Source organism: Pinus tabuliformis, chromosome X (genome assembly GCF_031772625.1).
Source record: "Pinus tabuliformis cultivar Carrire ecotype Pingquan chromosome X, CPIR1, whole genome shotgun sequence".
NCBI classification, from domain to species: Eukaryota; Viridiplantae; Streptophyta; class Pinopsida; order Pinales; family Pinaceae; genus Pinus; species Pinus tabuliformis.
This window is the reverse complement of record NC_142308.1, coordinates 954,132,635-954,143,550: the sequence shown is the minus strand read 5'-3', so window position 1 is coordinate 954,143,550 and position 10,916 is coordinate 954,132,635. Positions and strand designations below refer to the sequence as shown.

The following is a 10,916-nucleotide window of genomic DNA, read 5'->3' as shown; positions in this document are numbered from 1 at the left end:
TCTGAATAATACGAGGTAAACTGTTACCATACCAAATTTGACACAAAATCAATATAAAAATATATTACAACCTGGTAGCAGGAATCTCACAAGTTCATTCTGACCTCATTGTTAGAAATAATTGATTTTTCTGGAGATATTGAAAAGCACAGCCACCAAGTGGTATATTGCGTTATTGCGTAAAATTGACCTCTGAATAATAGGAGGTAAACTGTGCAGAGTTCTTGAAAGAACTCAGCCACCAAGAATATTGCGTGAGATTGCACTCTCAATAATACGAAGTAAACTGTGCAGAGTTGGAACAAATAAAGAAAACGAAGAATTACGTCAACAGCAGGATTCGAACCTGCGCAGGCAAAGCCCAACAGATTTCGAGTCTGTCTCCTTAACCACTCGGACATGTTGACAAGCCGTAACATATACCTATGTTTAATTATTATAGAAATTTTCGATTCCGACAAATTACAACATAATAATTTGTCTTAGGAATAATCAGCCACCTTGGTGAACATCACACCATCTTCATCTCCAAAATAAAATCAAATCACTTATCATCATCGTTCCTACCCTTAATTTATGAAAGGAATCGGCATCTTTGCCGACAAAATAATTACACCCGGTGTTCGATGGACCAATGCGAGCGTTGGAAGTTAACAAAGTATTATCTCAATGGTACTCATTCTATTTTGCTGAGTTTTTGTTTTTTCTTTGGTTTGGCGGAGAGGGTTTAGCTAGCTTTTTTATATTTATTTTTGTGGTTGTAATGATTTTTATTTGAATTTTTTTTTTTTTTGAAATAATTAATAGGGATTTGAGTATGTGATTTTGTAAAGAGTATCTTAATAATTTACTTATTTATGGTTAATTTAAAGTTTTATTATTAGGTTTCAATGATATTATTATTACTATTATTTTTTTTAAATATTATTTGTGTTTTTATTTTTTTCATATATGAGGGTTGGTAAAAGAAATAATGAAAAAAAAGGCAATATTATAATAATAATAATATTCTCTTTTTATCCGTGAAGGGTGTCCAACTGTTGGAAGTGCACCATTGTCCTGAGATGGGTGTCAAAGGATTAATGCAAGGTAGCAATACAACCTCAAATTGGTAGGTTTCATGCATGAAGTATTATATCAACTTTGGAATGTTTGAGACCAAATCACAAGAGGTTACAAGAATTATGGAGTTTGAAGTGTGAGAGATTTGGGAAGTACATTTGAATTATGGAGTTTGAAGTGTGAGAGATTTGGGAAGTACATTTGATCCAACCACCTTCATGGCAATTTTGCACGTGATCATGGGGAATTCAGTGTGATGTTTGTGGCTCATCATGACACTGGATAGTTGAAAAACATTGGAACTGGGGCTGGTAATAAATTTTGGTCTCTTGTTAGTTAGAGGCAACAATATGTTAGGTGGTGCTTCAACTTTTCTTTAGTCTTTAAACTGCTAAGTGAATTTCCCCTCCGCTCAAATTGGTGCTTTGGTGGGCATTTCCAATCATCAAAGTTTTGGTTGACTCTATTTGGAGAGTCGTCACTTCGATGCATATCGTTGAGTAACTATGCCCTTGTTATTTGGACTAGTTGTGTCTCTCAACAGGGAGATGAAATTCAATAGACTTGCTTTCATTGGCATAATGATTACACCAAGTTTAGGACCAAGATTTGGAACTTTGGGTTGGCGACAATTTCTCATTTCATTGGCCTTTCAGTTTCAAGTTTCTCAGTTATTATTTTCTGCATGCAACTATGTTATTTTGGTTTTTGGTTTTTCCTCCCTTCTTTGGGTACATTTATGGTTCTCAACCTATTTCATTCAGTTGCCCCTTAATTGTGTATCTTCTGCAATGCCTTGTATTGTATTTTCTCCTTTCTCTCGGTTGCACCCTAATCTTATAACATTTGCAACATCCCTTGATTGTTATACTCCTTTCCTATATCTCGGTGTTGCTCCTGAGTATTTTATGTTGATCTTGAGGATTCCTCTCAAAGAAATTTAATGGGTCTTTATTGACCTCCTTCTGGTGTTCTCTACTGGACTCTAGCCTCAACACCTTTCCCTCCTTCTTGGACTCTTGTGTTCCTGATCACCCTTTTATCCCATGTTATGGCTTGAAGGAATGTCTACACTACTCGTAAGGGAGGTAGGAGAGGCAAAGCATCCATATGATCCTCCCAAACTCCCATCAACCCTCGTCCTCTAACCAAGAGCTCAAGTTGACACTCGACATGTTATGGCTAGATACATGTAGACTACCCCTAAAGAGTTTCATAGAACAATAACAAAAGTTAAAGAGGAATTATGTCATACTTATAGATTCATCCTGGATCATTATTGATAGGGACACTAGGAATTGGGCTCTAAGGATTAGAAACTCTACTCAGGTCCATTAAACGGCCTATATGCAAACAATTAATCTATACTAGCACATCAAAACTCTCATGGGAAGAGTCCTCACCAATCATTTAGAGACACAACATGAACTTTTGGTGTGTATGGTATAAATGATGGAAACAATGGATAGATTGAACAAAAAGGTTCCCATACTGGGCAAAAAGTTGGCTAACCTTGCCTTCACTTCTTCTGATGAAGACAAGTATCCTCCCCAACCTATATCAATGGACTATCCCTCAAGCCAACATGTTCAAGAAAACCATATGGTTTTTTATACTTTTTTATCATGGAAAGGTTATAGTTATCACTATAAAATTTTCACATGACATTGTTATTATTTTTCTTTTCAACTTATATGATAAACTTATAGCATCTACGATATATAATTTTAAGACTCTAAATCTTTGGGACTAGGTTGATTTCTTGAGTGGCAAAATAGTAGCCCATGGAAAACTATAACGTATCTCTTTTTTTTTCTTTTTGAAAATAATATAAAGTGCCTAACCTTCGAAAAAAAAATTATCCTTTTCAAAATATTCCCCTACCCAAAGAATTTCGTGATATAATTTTGGTGAGATTGTTATTTTTCATTACTTAAAATGCATTTTTGAGCATAAAGCCATGGAAATATCTATAGTATTCACACTCTATAGATTTTCCACCTTTAGTTCAATGGACCAATGTGAGCATTGATAGTTAGCAAAGTATCACCTCAAAAGGGACTCATTCCAGTTGCAAAAGTTTAAATGTTCTACGTCTTTATCTTTTTCGTTGAAATCTAGTGATATAATTTTAGTGAGATAGTTATTTTTCGCTAATTGAAAATGCTTTTTTTGATGCATAGATGGATTAAGAGTCACGAGAGACCCAACTATCTAATTTTCTATAGATTTAACAATTCAAATATGTCTTTCTAACGATCTTTGTTTGGATTTCAAGTAAAACTCATTAAAAGATATACACAGGAAAAAAATTGTAAAACATTTAAATTACACTATTCCGCTTCATATATTAGTATGATGTTAATGGAAATGGTAATCCTATGCATATACATATTATATTAATAAAAATAATTCCTAATCCTATGCATATTTATTATCAATAATATTAATGTAACATATACATAATATTAATAAGATAATCCAACCCTTAATCAAATCATATATAACTAAATAATTATTAAATAAAATTAAAAATCAAACCCTAATTACATTTTATTAAACATCCCAATAACCCTAAATCTAATGAATGTGTCTTATCAATAATTGTATCAACGGTTAAGCCCATTTATACTTATGGAATCCTCAATTAAAATTATAAAGGAACTTTACCTTGCCTTTTATTTTGCGTGTTTACCAGAAAAATTAATTCCCATGCATATAAAATGCTTTGAATAAGGAAAATAAGCCAAGTTGTTAATATTTATTTAAATATTAAATAAATAAATAAAATTAAAATTAAACAAAATGAATTATTATTATTAGTATAGAATATTAATGTATAATAACTTTTTTCTTCAAGTTTATATGTTAATATGTCCCAATGGGATGTTGGAAAATAAGTTAGTGAAGGGGAGAAGGCCTACCACCCATCACCTCTCAAGGCATTGAGGAGGGAGATGGTGTGGCCAACTCCTCTGTGTAGTCGCACATGTTATGATCCATGACACCACAGTGAATTAATATGGTAACCCTGAACTCTCCGTGTTTTCTTGCATTTTCGAGCTTGCTCTACCATTTTCTACCAGTTATATGTTTTTTCTAGGTTGTAGGTAAGATTTCCCCCCTTAGTGTCTGGCTCCTCGGCGCTCTAGTACAAGAAAGCATAGGCCCTCCTAGCCTGGACATCCATTGTTCTCATTTCACATTGTTTGGACAATTCACTGCTCGTTTATAGTCTTTGGGGTGCAGGAGAGAAGACCGAGCGTGCTTCAGTGAGGATGTCAATGCCATGAACCAACAGACAATGACAAGGGAAAACACACAATTCATAAGCTGGTAAAATATTTGTTTGTAATAACCTCTCATTGGTATTGTATGTTTCCTATTATGTTTCTAATTCTTGAGTCTAGGATTCTTAGTTGTACCATTTATATCAAATTCTCTATGGACTTTACTATTGTTTTTATACCGATGGTTCTATCCTTCATCCAAAGCTCTTTCCCTATGAATCTATCTAACCTATTGCTTCAGTTCCCAGTTCTCTGGTTAGCTTAGTCTCATTCCTTTATGACTTGTTGTACCCTAACCCACCATAGCCTATCCATTACCCCATACCCTTCTCCATATGTCCTAAGCGCAAGGTTTTGGTCCTATCTAGGAAAAATGCCATGGTAGAGAATGCATGCAAGGCTTAGGTCTAGAGGCTGTGGTTCTTCGAGCACACTCAGAGCCTAGTCCCAAGCTCAATCTGTTGCTGAAAGTTACCTCTATGTCACCCTTCATGAAGTTTAAGAGGAAATTCAACACCCCAAAGGCTTGACAACTACATATTGGAAGACCCATTCAGATCTAAAATTCAAGATAAGGTCTTTGGTTGGGTTCTTGACCCTGGCCATACCAGGGGGTGTAGGAGCCAGTACCTTCATTTCATCACCCTTCATTAGAAAATGAAATTTATGTTGGGTTGCATCCTCAAAGAGAAACATGAGGATCACAATGAAATTATACCCTGCCTCAACGATATCCAACAGATTTAAAGACACTAGTGCTCTTGTTTGGTCATCTTGGATGCAAGGATGGTCCACATTAAGAGGCACCTTCAATGTGGGCATCACTCTCTAGCAGGTCCAAGCGAGCAGGATTGTGCCCCGACAACAACCTCTGATGAATGATGCATGCAAAGGTATTATTTTTTGTTTATGATCATGAAACTTTATTTTATTTTCTTTCATAATCTACAACTATGGTATGTTAGTATTATCCAACAAACAATATGTAATTGATTTTTCAGTGGTGCCAAACATCTATCTTGGCATAAGGATGCACAACTAAGAGGTTTATTTTTGCTTAATTTGATAGACAAAAGACTAATACAATACCCCATTGTCATTGCTCTGGTTTCCCTTGTGGTAAGCCATGACACTAAATAGATTGCTTAATTTGATATATATATACTAAAAAATTAAGTGTTAATGTATATTAATGTATTTTTAATATAGTATATTTAAAAAATGATGGAATATACTAATGACATAATTGCTTGCTTTTCATTTTTATATAAATTTATGAAAATGAAAATAAAAATACACAATTGTATTACCTTAACAAATGAAAAAAGTTTGGGAGTAGAAAATTTATCAAATGCCAAGACAAATTATTTCTCCACAATTTTGTTTAACACAAGCTACATACACATAAAGGTTTGACCCAACGTACTTTATAGGGGAAAATATAAAAGCAAAGGAAAGGGGAATACTCTTTGCAATAATAGTTATATTGTGAATTATTCTTCAGTAAAGGTTAGGCCACAATATCTTTGCAAGGCTTGTAGTAAAATGCAAAAGATGGTAGAGTTTGAGTTTTATTAGGCAGATCATTTTATGGTGATCAATAGTGGAGATTTTAGATGGTCCATTGTAAAATTATATAGAAAATGGTCGATCTAATAAAGCTCTACCATGTTTTGCATTTTTTACAAACCTTGCAATAAGAGTATAGATATTGGTCTTGATTCCTACATGTACTCATATCAACCTCATTCATTATAAAGATGATGTCATTTATAAGTATTCCATGAATAAAAATGACTCAAAAATGTTTTATAAAGCTCTAGACAAGTTAGAAAATAGTGGACCGTGAAACACACCATAAACCCCGTGACCATTTAAAACCCCGTGACCATTTAAATTTAATAAAATTGGAGAGAGAGAGAGAGAGAGAGAGAGAGAGAGAGAGAGAGAGAGAGAGAGAGAGAGAGAGAGAGAGTCAACATATATTACACGGGCATGAATGTAGATGCTAGATAATAAGGCGGTGGAAGAATATGTAGGAACACAAAAATGAAATGTGTACATGAGTATTCAATTCTTGTTTTTCAAGATGCATGCTAAGATTTCTATATCTATTTCTATTTGTAGTTTTAAAGTCTGATTCTATCTTTAGCTTTGTTGTTCATTATTTAGTTTGATTCTATCTTTAGTTTTGTTTTTCATTATTGAGAAGAGACTTGCAAATTCCTTTGGCATCAAGTTGATGACCATGGTGTTACCACATATGATGGAGTTTAATTAACTGAATGTAAAAGGATATTTTATAACAAATAAATCTTGTTGTGACCTTTAAAAGAAGGCTAGTTTACCCTATAAACAATAACTTATAGAGGTAAGAAACTAGATTAAAGAAAACAAGAATCATTATATCATGGTAGTTGCAAGGATTGTGATAATAGTTCCAATAATTGCATTGGAAACTTGTTTTTCTCACTAAAAGTTAGCATCTTCTAACTTCTTAGTTTCAAGACTAGGTCTAGAAAACATGTTAAAAGTCATTTTTAGGAGCAATAGGATATTAAAATCTACACTAAATGAACTCAATCTAACCTTTGATAGGTGGAAGAACATCATGCTTACTAATCTTTGTTTACCCTTCTCCTATATAGTGTACTAACTTCTTTTGTTCATTCTCTTGCTCTCAAGTGCAACATCAAAGCGAGTTAAAAAGAACCATTTGCAACTAAGAAGGATGAAATCTTGAAAGGGAAACAGAAAATTGGTTAGGGATGGTGGAGATTTTTATGAGAATATGGTAGCCTTGTTATTTAAGCAACATAACTAAATATTGTAATGAGATCTTAGGTTCATGTATTCTAGGGAAACACAATCTTTGAGTGCTCACAAGTGGAGTTCGAATTAGAGTATCACACATGGAAAGAGCAATTGGATGTTATTGTTAAAAGGTTTAAGCTTGAGGGATCTTCTTCAATAGATATTGAGACTATGCTGAAGAATTATGAATCTAATGCAACCAATCAAGAAGGTAATGGTGTCAAAATAGAAATTTCAAATGCACATGTTGTTGAAAAATGTGTAACTAGGTTCGGTCTTAATAAATATGAAATGTACTTTTGATTCTTGTATATTGTAAAATGAAATAAATTATTATTATTATCATTATTATTGGAGCATGGGTTTCATGCTCAAGGTCTTTTATATTAGAAGTTAAGCACCCGTTGAGTGCTTCTAGGGTTTGTCCTAGGTCAAGAAGTCAAAAGAGTCATTGTCATAAGTTGAAGACCCCATCGAGCACATTGTAACTTGTAAAGAAAATTATTTTTGTCATTAAAAGTGTCAAAATACCCTTCAAGACCAAGTCGGCCTGACAGCTGGAAAGTCAACCTAAATTGAGGAGCCACGTCCACCTTAAGAAGCCTATATAAAGGAGGGAACTCGACCACCTTGGAAGACATTCATTCACTGCCTCATCCAAGTGAAGAAGAAGAACAAGAAAGGAAGCGAAGAAGGAAGAGGACGAAGAAATATTTTTCTAGGCTATTTCTCTCACACACGTGCGAAGGAAGGCTAGGGTTTCTGTTGTTGGACTAGGGTTTTTCTTCTACAAGTTCGATCTTGAAGAAGGAAGAGAAAGAAGGTCAACAAAGGTCACATTGAGTCATCCTCAAGCACTCAAAAAGGGAAAAAAGTCCAAGTGAAGGTCTGAGGAAGCCTTGGGAGGAAAGAACAAGCTCACATGTGTGGCAGCAACTATTACTAGGGGGGGCAAAATTTCAGACCTGCAGTAGAGGCTGAAATTCTGAAGTTGGAGGTCGAAGTTGTGTTGTTGGAAGAGATTTGACTAGGTTTGACTTGATCTAAGGAAGCACATCATCTGAAAGGGTTGGACTTGGTCTTGGAGGGTATTGGTCTTGGTCTAGAGGTCGTGGAATTCATCAATTGAAGAATCTATAAGAAGAGAAGAGATTTACAGGTTTTCCTCTAAAGTGGAGAGGTTTTGGCCCTGGTTTGCAGCATACATTTTGTGTTCCTATGTACTATTTTTCTTCTTGTTTTGGTAGTTGTTTGATGATACAAAAACATAATAATAAGCAAAGAAGCTAATAAGTAAGAAAAATTAAAAAGACATCACGAGCAATTATCAAGAAAAGAGAAATTCTTCTAATCATTGCGCTATAAATTTCTCAATGCATGTTACCAAGGAAGAGGCTGAGATGAGGTAAGGATAAAATCATAGAGGAGATTTTTGTCTGTGCATTGTTTGGAGCATAGATTTTGTATGCTTTATAACCTATTCGATGATGTATGTTGTATTTATCCTTGATATTAGGGAACAAAATGAGCATTCCCAAATGACGATAGATCAACAATAAAGGAACACTAGGGGAAATCCTAAAGGGCAATACCTTAGATATTGAATGATGAAGGAGGGGAATACCTTAGATATTGAATAAAAAAGGAGGATAACTTAGTTATCAAATGATGAAAGGCAATATCAACATATTTAATCTCAATAGTATTGTTGTTAAGGTCATCATCAACAAGATGCCACAATTATGGAAGGTATTAATACTAGGTTAGAAATACAAATATTTTGTCTACTTCAATTACAAAAAATTAGATAAAAACAAAATTGTTATCTAGGATTAAATTAAACTTTAATAATATAAATCAAACTTACAAAAAATAGCAAAATGATTGTTTAGAGTTTGGTAAGTTAAACTTTAGAAATATAAAAACAATGTAGTATTATTCATCAATATATGTACACATTTTCTCATTTGAGCTTCAGAGAATGGAAATGCTTTACCACTCAAACTCGTAAAAGTATTACAATTCCTTTTTTTTTAACCATAACTATTAAATTAAAAATTAAAAATTTGCATAAGAAATGAAACATTATATCATAAGAGAAAAAAATGGCTTATTAGGATCTGTAATTCCTATTGTTTCAATCCAAGGAAAATGTTTGTCAAAATTGCTTCCTATATACAATACAAAATCTCTAAATCCTCTATAAGTATAAACTTTCCTAAAGAATCCTAGATACATACATAATTTGCATTCGACAAATGACCAAGATTCGATTTTATGGCTTTTTTTGCAGAGTCCAACTCATCCAGCTTGTCAACATCTTACCTAATAGGTTTGTTGAGGTCTAGGAGTCCCTATTCTCCATGTTCACTGAGCTGAAAAACATGAGAAGTATCATGACTTCCATTAGATATTTTCAATTAAATTTCTTCCATTTGGCTTCTAGTAAACCTCAATTCATCTTCCATATTGTTCATTTGAGGCTTTTGGTCCATGATTTTCTCCATTTTCATGGTTAAGGAAGATACTTATTGATTGTAGCATAGTTTTAACATCATAATATTAGTTGAGTCACCTTCCCCTCCTTCTTGCATCCTGAATTTCCCATCATGCTACCTAAATTAATGCCTAATCAATGACCTTGTATGCACACCCTTCAATAGGCTTGTAATTCAATAGTTCTTACCTTCAAATTCACTCTCCAACTGTATTGCAAAGTTTTTTGTAGTGAGGAATTCTTTCGCCCCTCTAAAGGAATAGAAACTCCAAGATATGCACTCAGAATACTCCTACAAAAAATTCCTCTAGAATAAGCACAAAAACATCTTGATAAACATCAACAATAAACACTCTACTAGGTCGTTTACAATCAAATAGGACCTGAGTGCACTTGTACCTGTGTGATATTATATGTTTCCATGGAAAAAAAATGGAATTGAAAAATGTAGTGGTATGTAGCCACCTAATAACCTTAGAAAGAAAGCATTTCCCATGAGGGAGAGGCCTCAATGAAGTGACTTTCAAAAATCCCCTACTTTGTCACATCCCAATCATACATGTAGACCTCAGCCTAGCCTCCCTCAACCCTATGAAGGAAAATCCTCTAGTTCCACTCACCTCACCTCACAATGATTGCAGACATTATAAAACCATCAATTTTCATATGCAAATACTGAATTCCTCTTCTCTTTTGTACCAATAAAATGTGTTGGAACAAACGTTCCCCCTATAGGAATATCATACTCAAGAAGTTCAGCATGATTCATAGGTTGAAGATAGACAATCCTTCATTTATCCTTATAAGACCAAGAAAAATGGCTAAATGACAAGTTACTTCCACCTATAAAAATATTTGACGTCATCCATGACACTTGGGCATGGGAAAATTGACCAAATGTATTGAATTTAGATGACACTCTTCATTACGAGATTAAACATAAATATTTTATGTTATTAATCAAGAGTTTTCCTTGTTTTAACTTAGAACCACAATTTCCTAAATGGCCTGCCTCATAGTTGGTATGCCTGAGGACATGATAATCCATGAATTCTTCAAATTGGTGCAACAAACCTTGAAATATCTAATGTAAAATTTTAAGTCTAATGTCATCAGGATAGGAGCCGTTTTATAAATGATATATAAGAATTGCAAGGCCTCCTTCTACAATTTTTTTGTGAGCATTGAGGGAGGCCTAAACGAAGCCTTAATACAAGTCGTAATCCTTTACTTGATTATTTGATTGTAATTTG

General features: G+C 33.9%; 1 non-coding gene across 1 annotated transcript; it reads right to left on the bottom strand.

Annotated features, from left to right (window-relative positions):
- Positions 1–325: 325 nt before the first annotated feature.
- Positions 326–407, bottom strand: TRNAS-CGA (transfer RNA serine (anticodon CGA)). Its single transcript has one exon. It is a non-coding gene; the product is annotated as a tRNA-Ser (tRNA).
- Positions 408–10,916: the final 10,509 nt, after the last annotated feature.